The sequence below is a fragment of the Dipodomys spectabilis genome, unplaced genomic scaffold (assembly GCF_019054845.1).
Source record: "Dipodomys spectabilis isolate Male_0828 unplaced genomic scaffold, ASM1905484v1 ptg000137l, whole genome shotgun sequence".
In the NCBI taxonomy this organism is placed as follows: domain Eukaryota; kingdom Metazoa; phylum Chordata; class Mammalia; order Rodentia; family Heteromyidae; genus Dipodomys; species Dipodomys spectabilis.
The window spans coordinates 12,534,486-12,548,512 of record NW_024870814.1 but is presented as its reverse complement, the minus strand read 5'-3'; the positions used below and the strand labels follow the sequence as shown (position 1 = coordinate 12,548,512).

Here is a 14,027-nt window from a genome sequence, read left to right as displayed (position 1 = left end):
ACACCACAGCTTGCAAAATGTAACCATTTAGGGTCCGCTTTTAATTTGGACTAGTGTAACTCCTTCATGCAATAAACTGAAAACAACCATCCTTTCTAGTCTTGAAGTCCCTTATTTAAACTGAGGTCAAGCAGCAGGCGCCTGGCAGTGTCCAGCGTGCAACAAAGCAATAATGTGAAGTTTCAGTTAAGCCCATAGCCCCAGAATCACAGGTGGCTATGTCCGGCCAGATGCTCCCTCTGCAGCTTCCCCTGCCCTAAGAGAATGCTGCTATTTGAACTACCCATGGTACTTCAGAGAGAATGGGTAAGTCATCAAGCAACAACAGCTATGCCACTAGGGGGAGCCTTGAGCTGGCCACACATGAGCTAAGTTGGGGGGTCCAAAAAAGAAGGATATGAGACCAGCCTAATAACAATTAAACTTTTGACAAAGGAACAAACATCAGAGTCATCTGTCATGTAGCTAGCTGTGGAGTTTGCAACTTAAGTAACAGCTACTCAGTGCCATGTGAAGTAACGGACTGGTTTTTGGTTTACTTCTCCCAGTTTTAATGTGATATCATTTACTTATATTCAAATGAAAAAGAATCAAGGAGGAACCTGTATAGAGGCAAATTTGACACATGGTGTCCTTAAATCTCTATTTGGTCACTGAGATCTGACACCCTGCAGTTGGCCCAGCCCCTGCTGATTTGCATCTCCCCCAGAGCACAGCCCAAGGACTTGATAAGCTGCTTACACACTGTGCAGTAGAATGTTCCAGTCAGCACACAGCATGAACATGAGGAACCCTGCTCAACTCCTGGGGCTTCTGATGCTCTGGCTCCCAGGTAAGGATGGACAACGCTAAGGATTAGTTGGCTCTTCTTGGAATGCATAATTTACTAAATGGCTAATGGATTTTATGTTTTCATTGTCAGGTGCCAAATGTGATGTTCAGTTGACCCAGTTGCCATCCATGTCTGCATCTCTTGCAGAGAGAGTCTCCATCACTTGCAGGGCCAATCAGGGCATTGACAATTATTTACATTGGTACCAGCAGAAACCAGGGAATGTTCCTAAGTTCCTGATTTATTTTGCAACTAGATTGCAATCTGGGAGTCAATCCAGGTTCTGTGGCAGTGGATGAAATGTCTCCTTTTTGTTGCTCTATTTATATATTACCATACATTATAGTATATTATATAAAACTGCAATATGGGTAATATTAATGCTGTGTTCCTCAGATATTTCAATCAATGAACTAAAATGTGTTCTATTTGTTCATATATCTTGTAGATGTTTTTCTCATTCTTGCCTGATTGTTTTTATAAAGATCCATAGTTAATCAACTGGTTTTTAACAAAAATAGAGTGCAGTGAACCACCCCAAAACTTTTTTTTGGTCGTTCTTTAGGATTGAACACTGGGTCTGGGTGTTGTCCCTCAGATCTTCAGTTCAAGGCTAGTGCTCTACACTTGAGCCATGGTGCCACTTCCAGTTTTGTGGTGGTTTATTGGAGATAAGAATCTCATGGACTTTCCTGCCCTGGCTAGCTTTGAATCGTGATCCTCAGATTTCATCTCCCTTAGTAGCTAAAATTACAGATGTGAGCCACCGGCACCCAGCTACCCTAAACCTTTTTGGCATACAACCCTAAGCACTTATATTCATCAGCTATTCATGCATTTTTGTTGGTCTTAGGACTTGAACTCAGGGCCTGACCACTGCCCATGAGCTATTTTGTTCAAGGCTAGGTCTCTATCACTTTGAATCACAGTTTCACTTGTGTTATTCCAGTGATTATAGCTGGAGATAGAGTCTCATAGACTTTCCTGCCTAAGTTGGTTTTAAACTGAAAGCCTCAGATCTCAGGTTCTTGAGTAGCTAGGATTTTAAATGAATAGCGGGGAGCAGGTGGCTCACAGTGTTGCCCAGTTAATAGATGACATATTCATACATATACGGGTATGTTTCTCTATGGAACATGTATTTTAAAAACATGCACAAATATTTATTTATTACTGCACATATATGTATATTTATTAATATTCAGAGAAAAATACATCATGTGCAGATACACATTCACACACACACACACACACACACACACACATACACACACACACACACACACATTATTAGGGATCTGATGAAGGTAGTCTAGTTTTTCCAGAGCCTTTTCTAGAGAAAGATATGTAAGAATGCAGAACATGGAGACTTTGGAGTAAACATATATACACTGCTAAATGATCTTCTTAAACTTATCATTTTCATGAAAGGTTTAAGAAAACAGAAGTAAGTTTGGTGACTTCTCAGGTGATTCTTCTGCATTGTCACATTGGTTGGATTACTTGTAGGTTAAGTACACTTCTGCACATGTCTGTGAAAGTTTCTCTAGAGACAATTGACTAAGGGAGAAAGATGAACACCATTGTCCACAGCCCCTTCCAATAGGCTGCACTCTCTTCTGCAAGAAAAGGGGAGGGAGAAGGAAGTAGAATATCCACTCTTATTCTTGGGGGTCATGATGTGAACTCCACTACACTGTGCTTACATGGCAGACTACGACTTCTAATGTAAGATTGAAGTAAATAATTCTGCCCTTTAGCCAAAGAAGTGAAGGACCTCTATGATGAAAACTTTAAAAACTTGAAAAAGGAAATCAAAACAGAACTTAGAAAGTGGCAAAAACTCCCATGCTCCTGGATTGGAAATATCAACATCGTGAAAATGGCAATACTTCCCAAGGCTATCTACAAATTCAATGCGATACCTATCAAAATTCCAACCTCATTCTTCAAGGAAATTGAAGAAGCAATAAAAAAATTCATATGGAACAATAAAAGACCTCAAGTAGCAGAAATGATCCTCAACAGAAAGAACTTTGCTGGGGGAATATCAATACCAAATTTCAAACTCTACTATAAAGCCATAGTAACCAAAACAGCTTGGTACGGGCACAAGAACAGATCTCAGGACCAGTGGAATAGAATTGAAAACTCAGAAATGAACCTACAGAACTATAGCCATCTAATCTTCGATAAGGGAGTTAAAAAATAAAATGGAAGAAAGACAGCCTCTTCAGTAAATGGTGTTGGCAAAATTGTTTAACTACTTGTCGAAAATTAAGCTAGATCCTTATATATCACCCTGCACCAGAATCAATTCCAAATGGATCAAAGACCTCAGAGCCAAAGCAGACACTCTGAAAACATTACAGGATGGAAGAGGAGAACCCTAGGTCTCCTTGGCACAGGTCGAAATTTTCTGAATAGAGACCCAGATACACAACAAATCAAAGAAAGTTTGGACAAATGGGATTGCATGAAATTGCAGAGCTTCTGAATGGCAAAGGACATAGCTATCAAGATCAATAAAAAGCCCACGGATTGGGAGAAGATCTTCACTACCCATGCAACAGACAAGGTTCTTATATCTAAATATACCTGGAACTCAAAAAATTAAATTCCCCAGCAACAAATCCTCAAAGAAACAACTGCACAATAACTAAGTGGGCTAAAGACTTAAAGACTTAAAAAGAAACTTCTCTGAAGAGGAAAGAAGTGTGGCCAATATACATAAAAGAAATGCCATAAAAGAAATGCAAATCAAAACAACATTGAGATACCACCTCACTCCAGTTAGAACGGCTTTAATCAAGAAATCTAATAACAACAGATTCTGGATGGGATGTGGACAGAAGGGAATCTTACTGCATTGTTGGTGGGAGTGTAAACTTGTTCAACCACTTTGGAAAGTAGAATGAAGTTTCCTCAAAAGACTCCACATAGAGCTCCCCTATGACCCAGCAATCTCACTTTTGGGCATTTACCCAAATGTTTTCAAACAAGACCACAATAAAGCTACCAGCATGACTATGTTTATTGCAGCATTATTTACCATAGCTAAGATATGGAACCAACCCAGATGCCCCTCAGTAGATGAATGGATCAAGAAAATGTGGTATATATACACAATGGAATTCTATGCCTCCTTCAGAAAGAATGACATTGCCGCATTTGTTAGGAAATGGAAAGGCTTGGAAAAAATTATATTAAGTGAAGTAAGCCAGGCCCAAAGAAAGATAGGTCCCATTGTTTCCCTTATTTGCAATATCTAGTCAAGCAGAAAATGTCAGATAAAGTGTTGTTAGGGAAATGAACCCTAAGATATTTATTCAAATGTTTTTTTTCTTTCTTTCATGCGATTATTTCTAACACATTTATAAGATGATTTCTTTGTTGCTTTGTATGTCCCTCCCCCACAGTATAACCCCTGCTTTCACTATATTTGATGTCGGTATAATTTGTGGAGGAGAAGGGGAAAAACAAGTCGTTTAATGATACAGGTGGTACTGTTGCAACTATGAGAAGTACAAGCTATCATGTCGAAAACGAACTTTACAACTTTGTTGGGGGGGGAGGATTGGGTGCGGGGACGGGGGGGAAAGCTAGGAAAGGATGTGAAGGGTAAACAAAGGAGGAGGCTGCAATGCTTGATAAGAAATGTACTCATTATCTTGCCCATGTAATTGTAACCCCTCTGTACAGTATGTTCACAATAAAAAAAAAAAAGAAATGTACTCATTACCTTGCTCATGTAATTGTAAGCCCTCTGTATGATATTTTCACAATAAAAATATTTTAAAAAAAGAAAAAGAAAAAGAAAACAAACTCTACAACTTTCGTTCGGGGGGTGAGGGGAAGGGAGGATTGGGAGGGGGGGCTGAGGGAGGATGGGAATGGATGGGAAGGGGAAACAAATGATGAGGCTACAATGCTTGATAAGAAATATACTCATTATCTTGCACATGTAATTGTGACTCCTCTGTACAGTATTTTTACAATAAAAGTTTAATTTCCCATCAACAGTAAAAAAAAGAATTCTGCCCTTCAAGTTGCTTTTAGTAAGATCTTAGTCACAGCAATGGAAAGTTAACCTATCTTTATAACATGTTCTAGCTTACTTTGACTATGATAGAAGATGGATGCTGAACTGAGAGCATTTGGACTCACTATCACTTAGTTGAAAAGGACAGCTCTTATTTGTAGTAGAAACTTTGGTAACTTATTAGGCAACAATATGTAGAGGTAGATTTTTAAGAGACTGTTTAAATGGGCAAAAATAACTATCAGTGAAGAAAAATAAGCTGAATGTGTAGAAAAACTTCTTGCATTGATAGATTTAACCTGCGGAGGGTGAGATGTGGATATAAACAGCACAGGACAGCTGCAGGACAGCAGATGGGTTGTGAACACTGGTGTCTGGGTACAGTATTTCTGGAGCAGGATGAGAGGGGCAGTTTTTCTCTGCAGGAGGCAAGTGAGTATAGAGCCTCAGACAGCTGGGGTTCCCCCTACAGCTACACTCTTAGCGTGATTTCCAGAACGTTTGATTTAAGAATTCAATAGTTTGTGTCAAAAATATACCTCATAAGTCCATTGGTGCTGAAGGCACTTGATATCTATAACTAAGAACAGTGAACAACCTACATGAAGAGCAACAGGTTCTTTTTTTGTCGAATTATCATACTTCCCCAGCACACTGACTTCAGGAAGCCAACACAAGCAACCCTGTAAGACATCATGACTCAAGTCAGACAAGCACAGGGAGAGCCACTGGTTCTCCACACATGCACCTGTTGTGCAACAAAGAGAGTTAGATTTTCCTTTATCACTTCAGCTCTCCACATGCAGTTAGTGATTCATATTTGGTAGAATCCCAGGGGTGACTTGAAGAGATTCTGGGATCTCTGTGCAGCTTTTATCTCTCATTTTTCTGTCTTCAACTTTGTGGACTTCCTAGCTCTATTTTTCAACTTCCTACTAGCAAACCATGGACATGCTCTCTTTCTCTCTTTCTTTCTCTCTGTCTCTCTCTCCATTGCCCTTCTCTCTCTTTCAAACACACATACTACTGGAAAAAGTGGAATTTTATCTCACTAAACATTTCTCAGGTTAAACAAAGCAATATTCATTCAGTTTGAAGCCAAAACTCTCTATAATGCAATACCAGGGGCTAAAACTTTGCATATAGAATCACTGAGGAAGAAGAGGACAACCTAAAATACAGACAGAAGATACAGACTCCAATAGGAATAGAATATTCTTAGTAAACTGTGAACAAACCAAATAGGAAAAATAATGAAAGCTGCCACCATGATGCCAGATATATCTTGCCTAAAACATCTTCATTTTCCTAATTATTACTACCAGAAAAAATAAGATAGGTTAGAATTATGTAACTCCTGATGTGGCATACTGACAGTATTCTTTCTGTATTACTTTTCCCAAAAAATATGCAATCTAATCCAGGTACTATTGAAATCTAAGGATGAGAGGATAAGATCTGAGATCAGAGTTCAAAGAAACTTGGGAAGGAAAGACTATTAGACCCTGTCTCTGATTAACCAGAAAATAGGTTTAAGTGGAGTTACAAAGAGGTAGAGCAACAGCCTAGAGCAAAAGAGCTAAGGGCAGCACCTAGTCCTTGACTTCCAGTACTTCCATAAACAGATGAACACACACACACACACACCCCACACACACACAAACCCCAACCAAGCAATCTGAATTTAATCTATAGGAAAGGATAAAAAGACATTTTAAAGTGTAATTCATAATTAATTCTTCCTTTAAAAAACCCTTATTTGTAATATCCAGTAAAGTCTGAGTCAAGGAGAAAAGGTCAGATAAGGAGTTGTTAGGGAAATGAACCCTAAGATATGTATTCAAGTGTTTTTTTTTTCTTTCATGCGATTGTTTCTAACACATTTACAAGATTATTTCTTTGTTGCTTTGTATGTCCCTTCCCCACAGTATAACCCCTGCTTTCACTGTATTTAATATCAGTATAATTTGTGGAGGGGAAGGGGAAAAACAAATCGTTTAAATAGGGATACAGGTGGACCCACTGCAACAATGAGATGGACAAGTCATTAAGTTGAAAACGAACTTCACAACTTTGGTGCGGGGGAGAGGGGGCCGGGGAGGATTGGGTGGGGGGCGGGGGGAGGATGGGACGGGATGGGAAGGGGAAACAAAGGAGGAGGCTACAATGCTTGATAAGAAATGTACTCATTATCTTGCCCATGTAATTGTAACCCCGCTGTACAGTATTTTTCAAAATAAAAAAAATCCTGGATTTGTAAGATGTAATATTAAAAAATACCACTAGAAGGAAGAGAAACTGCACAATAAACAAAAATGCTGTTTAGTAATCATAAGGAAGCCATAGAATTAGTGTTTTATCATCAATGAAGAGGCTCTGAGCTTGGGCATTTGACTATGATAAGGGACACTCAGGAGGAGCTGTCAGCAGGCTGAATTGTGGGGAAAAGTCTTCTGTCTTTGGTATTTGGAGACTGGAAGCTGGGCCTGCCTCTATTTCCTGCTTTCTTTCTCAGAACAGGCCATGTTTTAAGGATTGATTCATTTTACCCAGAGATATGTGTCCTTGGAAAAGAGGCCTTTAAGAAGTGTGTGAGGCGATGTGAGGTCAATGGTGCTGTAGCAAACCCCGTAGTACTAATACCATTAGGAGATGAGGCATTGGGTTGCTCTGTCTCTGTCTCTGTGTCTGTGAAAGGTATCAGGGCCTCAGGATGTTGCCAGAAGTTGAACAGTTAGAAAGATGATGGCTCCTGACTTTGCAACCTGCAGAATTTTGGTTTTAAAAAATATGTTGATTTATCTGCCCAGACTATATTTATGTTCTTCATGGTAATGCAGGCAGAGTAAGGCACCAAACCAGCGCTCTCTGAATGGGTCAGCCTACCTCAGGAGTTGACTTCTGGACATGGAGTCACAGCCTTGCTTCTCTTCTTCTCTCTGCTCTGACCTTGGGGAGGAAGCAGGACTGAGGCTTCATGCTGAGGATGCCTGCATTCAACAAGAATATTTCCTTGGAAATAAAAGTGCGAGCCTGCTTCGTTTTCTGATCAGATTCAGAAAAAAACTGACTATATGCAGGGTTTCATTCATTTTTTTTCGTAGATGCAGATCCATTTTTTTCTCCTGCTCAGATGCCAGTGAACACCTTATGGGAACATGGTCTCAAGACTCCTTCCTGTGTCCTAGCAAGAATATAAAGAGCATCCCAGACAGGAATCAGCAGAAACCAAGCCTGAAATCCTGAACTCCTGCTCATTCCCTGCCTGGTCATCAAGTCTACCAGAGTTAGGGTGGGGGTCTGGACATAGGTCACTCTAGCCATCAGCAGCTCATTGCCTTTGAGTCACATGAACTTCCTCCTGTCACCACTAGAAGGGGCAATCTCACAGTAGCTGCTGCCCTGCAGGGGGCAGCTGGAGCCTGGGAACTTCTTTAAGAACAGGTGTTGGAGTGGAGTGGAGGCTGAGGAATGAGGGTTCAGCTCTGAAATAACATCAAGTCCCCCTCCCACATCCTTCTGTTTCTCATACAAAGACACCTCCATGATTCTGCTCTGCATTTCTGAATGAGGACTTCTCAGTTTCCTCACCCCACTTGCCTCTTACACTATGCTCACAAGCCAATTCTTCCCTACTTCTCACGTAGCTGTTCTTGAGTTGAGTTTCAGTTCTCCTTTCTCCAGATCTTGGACTCTGGCTTACTAGTGTCTCTACTATACTGTAAGAATCTTCCTTGGTTAATTGTGGTTATTGACAAACTTCCAAGGAAGTGCTATATAGACAGAGACAGAGGATTACATATGGAGAAGTTGTAGCCCTTCAGAAATAGATTCCCGGCTGAGCAGAGAAACCCTCATTGCTGCAGGTCAGAGAGGAGGCTGACAGTGGTCTGTGTGGTTCTTTGTTCAGTGCCCACATAGATCCTACCAAGGTATATGCACTGAGTGATGGGAAATCCAAGGGAAGTAAATTCATTGTAAATTCCTCACCCATAGCTTCTCTGCAATGGAGCTTTGATATCCTGAGGTTCCCAGAGCATGTGGTTTTCTGTGTCTTAGACCCATTTAGATAACCTTTCATTCTCAACAATGCAAAACAAATTTCTCCATTAGCAGAAATACAGGATGAGTTTCTTTTTTTTTAATTTTGATTTTAATTTTTTGTGAACATACAGTACAGAGGAGTTACAATTACATGGGCAAGATAATGAGTACATTTCTTATCAAGCATTGCAGCCTCCTCCTTTGTTTATCCTTCACATCCCTTCCCAGCCTCCCCCCCGCAATCCCTTCCCCCCACCCCGCACCAAAGTTGTAAAGTTGGTTTTTGACATGACAACTTGTACTTCTCATAGTTGCATTGGGTCCACCTGTATCCTTAAACGACTTGTTTTTCCCCATCTCCTCCACAAATTATACAGATATCAAATATAGTGAAAGCAGGGGTTATAGTGTGGGGGAGGGACATACAAAACAACAAAGAAATAATCTTATAAATGAGTTAGAAACAAATGCATGAAAGAAAATAACATTTAAATACATATCTAAGGCTTCATTTTCCTAACATCACATTATCTGACCTTTCCTGCTTAACTCATATATATACTAGATATTGCAAATAAGGGAAACCATGGGACCTATGTTTCCTTGGGCTTGGCTTACTTCACTTAATATAATTTTTTCTAAGCTTTTCCATTTCCTAACAAATGTGGCAATGTCATTCTTTCTGATGGAGGCATAGAATTCCATTGTGTATATATACCACATTTTCTTGATCCATTCATCTACTGAGGGGCATCTGGGTTGGTTCCATATCTTAGCTATGGTAAATAATGCTGCAATAAACATAGTAGTGCTGGTAGTTTAGTGTGGTCTTGTTTGTAAACATTTGGGTAAATGCCCAAAAGTGGGATTGCTGGGTCATAGGGGAGTTCTATATGAAGTCTTTTGAGGAACCTCCATACTGTTTTCCAAAGTGGTTGAACAAGTTTACATTCCCACCAACAATGAAGTAAGGTTCTCTTCTGTCCACATCCCCTCCAGTATCTGTTGCTGTTAGAGTTCTTGATTTTTGCCATTCTAACTGGAGTGAGGTAGTATCTCACTGTTGTTTTGATTTGCATTTCTTTTATGGCTAGGGAGGTTGAGCATTTCTTCATGTGTCTATTGGCCATCCTTCTTTCTTCTTCAGAGAAGTTTCTCTTTAAGTCTTTAGCCCACTTATTTATTGGGCAGTTGTTTCTTTGAGGATTTGTTGTTGGGGGATTTAATTTTTTGAATTCCAAGTATATATTAGATATGAGACCCTTGTCCGTTGTATGGCTAGTGAAGATCTTCTCCCAATCTGTGGGCTTTCTATTGATCTTGCTAGCTACGTCCTTTGCCATGCAGAAGCTCTGCAACTTCATGCAATCCCATTTGTCCAACCTTTCTTTGATTGGTTATGTTTCCGGGTTTCTATTAAGAAAATTTTGGCCTGAGCCAAGGAGGCCTAGGGTTTCTCCTATTCCATCCTGTAATGTTTTCAGAGTGTCTGCTTTGACTTCGAGGTCTTTGATCCATTTGGAGTTGATTCTGGTGCAGGGTGATATATAAGGATCTAGTTTTAGTTTTCTACATGTAGTTAATCAATTTTGCCAGCACCATTTACTGAAGAGGCTGTCTTTCTTCCATTCTATTTTTTTTAGCTCCCTTATCGAAGATTAGATATCTATAGGTCTGTAGGTTCATTTCTGGGTTTTCAATTCTCTTCCATTGGTACTGAGGTCTGTTCTTATGCCAGTACCAAGCTGTTTTGATTACTATGTCTTTTTACTAGAGTTTGAAATTTGGTATTGATATTCCACCAGCAGTGTTCTTTCTGTTGAGGAGCGTTTTTGCTATTCGGGGTCTTTTATTGTTCCATATGAATTTTTGAATTGCCTCTTCTATTTCCTTGAGGAATGAGGTTGGAATTTTGATAGGTATCGCACTGAATTTGTAGATAGCCTTGGGAAGTATTGCCATTTTCACGATGTTAATCTTTCCAATCTAGGAGCATGGGAGTTTTTGCCATTTTCTAATTTCTGTTTTGATTTCCTTTTTCAAGATTTTAAAGTTTTCATCATAAAGGTCCTTCACATCTTTGGTTAAGTTAATTCCTATGTATTTTATTTTTTGAGGGGCTATTACAAATGTAGTTGCTTTCCTAATTTCAGCCACACTTTTCTCATTGTTGGCATACAGAAAAGCCATTGATTTTGGGGGGGTTAATTTTATACCCTGCTACTTTGCCAAAATTTTGAATCAGCTTGAGTAATTTGGGAGTAGTGTCTATAGGAGGAGTTTCTTGATGTTTGGAGGTCTTGACTGTGGAGAAGACCATGAGAATGCTCAGTCAATGTTGGTTTTATGTCTTCAAGGCAAGTTACCAAAATATAAAGTTATATATTCCATTAGACAGGAAAATATTATCTCAGTGTATCCAAATATTGTGCATATTTAACCATGGTGTATATATAGGATTTCCCAATCAGCACACAGCATGGACCTAGGGCCCCTACTCATTCCTGGGGCTTCTGCTCCTGTGACTCGCAGGTAAGGAAGAAAAATGCGGGGTCAGTGTGGCCAGTACTGGTCAGTATCAGGGAACTTAAATAAGAGTAATAGTGTTTGTTTTTAAGTTTCCAATGTCAGGTGCAAGATGTGACATCCACATGACCCAGTCTCCATCTTTCCTGTTTGCATCTCCAGGAAATAGTATCCATCATTGTAGGACCTCTAGGAGCAATGGTACCAATTCAACCTGGTATCAGCAGAAACCAGGGAAAGCTCCTAAGATCCTAATCTAATATGCAATGAGTTTACAATTTGGGGTCCTATTCATGTTCTGTGGCAGTAGGTTTTGGACAGGGTTCACTTGGACCAGCAGCAGCCTGAAACCTGAAGATGTCACAAGTTATTACTATCAACATGTTACTGGTTTCCCTCCTACTGTAATGCATAGCAAAACCCTCAGGAAAGCAAATATGTGAGTCTGGGCTGCTCCAGCTGCTCCTCCTATTGCCTCCACCTGCTAACAATGCTTCTCAAAGGATTCCAAGATCTGAACATCACTGCTTTATTTTGATGGAAGTGACTAGGGAAGATCCTTTTTATTCTAACACTCTTCTCTGTATCTGGGCCAGAAGCACAGACTGGTTAATACTATTCCTGACTTGCAAGTGACATATCTACTTACTTCTGGGGAGTCTGGCTTATGCTACTACTGTAGATTCACCCAGAGAAGAGAAGCATTTCTCTAAGAAGCAAGCTGAATGTAGATGTGTATTTGTGAGTTTATTTGAACATTTATGCATTTATTTATTCATTCATATAGATTTCATTGTAGAGATCTTTCATATCCTTGGTTATGCTTACACATTGTTATTGTTTAGCATGGTGTTGGCAATACTTGTGTCACATATATCTTTTATTGTGTTGAAGTAATGTATTTCTATTTTAGTCCTTTAGAGTTTTATCAATCTCTTTTCTCCACATCCATGCTAGCATTTAAACTTATTATCTTTTTATATTTTCTGGTGCTTCTCCACATCCAATTTGATAGGAAGAATGACTACTACTGAGCCTTTACAATGGCAGCATACCTGAGGGGAGAAGACCATCACCTGGTGTGCAGTTGAAGGCAGTTGCCAAGTAGTACCAACCGATCAGCAACTCCAATATGTTCCTGTCTTGAGTATGAAACCTCCTACATGCCTGCCTCTGTGGGGGAGGGACAGTGGTTTCTGCAGCTACACTTTGTCCTGTGTGTAGAGGTACAGATTCAAATTCTGGTGTTCTGCAAGACTTATGAATCTACAAGTATCTGGCACCAGGGGCTTATGGCTGTAAATCTAGTTATTCAGAAGGCTGAGTTCTGATGATTGTAGTTCAAAGCAACACAGGAAAAGAAAAGTCCTTAGATGCTTCTCTCCAAATAATTAACAAAAGGCCAGAAATGGAGCTGTGGCTCAAGTGGTGGAGTGTTGGCTTTGAGTATAAAAACTCAGGGACTTTTCCCAGGCTCTGAGTTCAAGCCCCAAGACACACTCAAATACACTCACACACACACATACACACACACACCCAGAGTTTATGAAACACAGAAACATTTACTCATACATGACAGTTTTTGTAGTTGCAAATACCTGAGGAGGAAAAAACAAAGGATGATATTTCAATATTTCTTTTGAGCTTTATCATTATATAACAGATGTAGTCAGGATTGTAGCAAAAACTTATTCGGAATTATCTGTGTTACTCTGCATCCTCTCCCTTCCTGAGTGGCTATCATTTCAATTTATTTTGGAGAATTCTTGTAGTTATGGTATCTCAAAGAACTTGCTCATCCTCTTGTATTAACAAGCAGCAAAGGAGAAAAGTTTAATTTACAAATTAAAATAGTAAAACAATGATTTCAGTTTTCTATCTCCAGAAACATAGAAATATTGAGAAGTACTTATTGTTAAGGTAGTCCTAGAGCTTGAGGAAGAACAGGAAGAGTGTAGCTGTTAAGAGTGTTGTATTCATCCCAGGTCATTGATAAGAGTTGTGCTACCACCATGTGGATGTCAGTCAAGTCTAACACTGGTTGTCAAATGGGAAGGATATTATGTCACATTATCACATCATAATAATGTTTTGATGTCATGATTAGTTGGTGATGCCATACTGGTGATGAGGTCAAAATAGGTTTTTGATGTCACAATGGGTTGGTCATGTCACATTGGCATGCCAGTTCCCAATTTTTATTACCTCCCAATGAGTATATGAGTTCACACAGGGACTGTGATGTCTACAAATTCATGTGTTGTCACAAATGTGATGAAGTTCTAACAGGTTTGTGATGTCACAATGTGACACAATGGTCATATCTGGCAGTGTGATGTCACAGTGGTTATGATGTCACACAGTATTTCTTATATCACATGTCTTACCTGAAATACTATGAGGTCAAAAACAGATTATGAGCTCCCAAAGAGCTAAGATATCACAATAGCAGCGTGTCACAAAAGTTATGAGCACAGTACAGGTTTGTGATGTCATAGTGGGTTAGTGATATCATAATGGCAATATGATATCACAATGGATTTAGGATGTCACAATGGTTAAGAGGCCACAATGGGTTTCTGA

At 39.6% G+C, this 14,027-nt stretch overlaps 1 pseudogene; it reads right to left on the bottom strand.

The window, feature by feature from the left end:
* Nucleotides 1-14,027, bottom strand: part of LOC122116639 — a 1,030,500-nt pseudogene that overhangs the window by 325,048 nt on the left and 691,425 nt on the right.